Source organism: Phaethon lepturus, unplaced genomic scaffold (genome assembly GCF_000687285.1).
Source record: "Phaethon lepturus isolate BGI_N335 unplaced genomic scaffold, ASM68728v1 scaffold20314, whole genome shotgun sequence".
Classification (NCBI taxonomy): Eukaryota; Metazoa; Chordata; class Aves; order Phaethontiformes; family Phaethontidae; genus Phaethon; species Phaethon lepturus.
In genome coordinates, this window is record NW_010537245.1 from 1 (window position 1) to 1,586 (window position 1,586).

A 1,586-nucleotide genomic window follows, 5' to 3' on the forward strand; every position below is an offset into this window, starting at 1 on the left:
GAGTTCCTCTCGGACCGCTGCCGGCTTAACCCGCCGGGTTCGCCAAAACTTTGCTATTCGCCGACCCCCGGTAGGGATCGGGTGGCTGCAGCGGGTAGTTCCCCATCGGGAAGCTGCTAAGAGGCTCCCTCTCATTTTAGGCAAGGGGATTTCTTTGGAGTTTAGCCCGTCAGAGAAGCTTTTGGAGGCGGTAAGGATCCTACGCTGGGCAACTAAACTTTCGTTAAGATCTGGCATTGCTTGGCGACTGGTTGCTGATGCTGTAACAGGCACTGCCGCTTGTCACTGCTTTTTTTCCTAATTGTTAGCTGATCTCCTTAGCAACTGAAGTAATTTGCAAGGTTTAAGCTAGGCTACAGCTTCATTTCCAAAGACACAGGGCAAAAAGGGTGCATTGTCGTTCCACTGATGCCTATTTCCCCTGTACTGTCTCAAGAGCGGTAAGAGCTGCAGAGTGTTGACTTCATGTAGCTGGTACTGCTGTAGACAAGCTGCTGCTGATTAGTCCAACTCAGGCTCTGTGGCACGTCACCCAGTTGCTCATCTGCGTCTCAGTTTTCTTTAAGCCAAGTGAGTTATCATGGGTGCAACACCCCCCGCCCCAAACCTGTCTTCAGAGAAATTCAGTCTTTTGTGAGGGGTGAGTGGGAAGATAGCTTTAGCTGGCTAAGGTTACTAGAGCAAATTCATCTCAAATTCAGCACTTTTGAGGTCTGGCCAGGTGCTGGCTAGAGAGACCACTCCATTTGCCAGACTGACCTCAGGATCAGCTTGCTGCAAAGGTGATGTAAAGCCATTTTTTCATCATTGTTAGGTCCTGCGTCAAGCACGGCTTAGCCCAGTTCAGGGATTTAGTCCAATGTATCAAGCCAACACTCACATGTAACTCACCAACAGTCCCTACTCTCTGATCCATCATGTCACTAAATCTCATGGATTACGATGACTGGGTAATCCAGATCTGCTCAATCAGAAACGCTGAGCACAGCTGTCAGGCAGATTTGATGCAGAGAGTGCCTTTCCCACTCAGGAGTGCTGAAAGCAGAGTAGAACCTGGAGACTGGAGTGAGGTGGCCCCTACGGGGATATTTCCTCTGACAGCATCCCACGCACACACACACACACACGGAATGGAAGTTTATGCAAATCTTCTTTATAAGTGTAACATTTTAAAATATTAATTATGTAAGACGCCACCAGTCTGTTTGTAATTAATGGCTCTATCATGTACATAAGCAGGATTCATAAAGTTAGTATTAAAAGCATGAATAATTGTGCTTGCGTAATATTGTTCTTACAAATTAATAAAACCCCATTCAAACAGTCACTTTTTCTTCAAAGTTCATAAGGAAAGCTTTGGTAAATGCCATGACCAAAAAAAACAGGGCTGTGAGGAAACATTGTTAACACCTGAGCCATCATGGTTTCATTTTATATATTATTATATTTAACTAATACAGCCCTGATTCTTGTGATATGTAGAGTGGTAAGAGGGGAAGAGCAACTGTGTGGGCATTAGAGGTCAATGTGAAGGTGCAAAGGTGCATGAGTGACTTGTGGGCTGGCCATACCGGGGGACAGAGGAG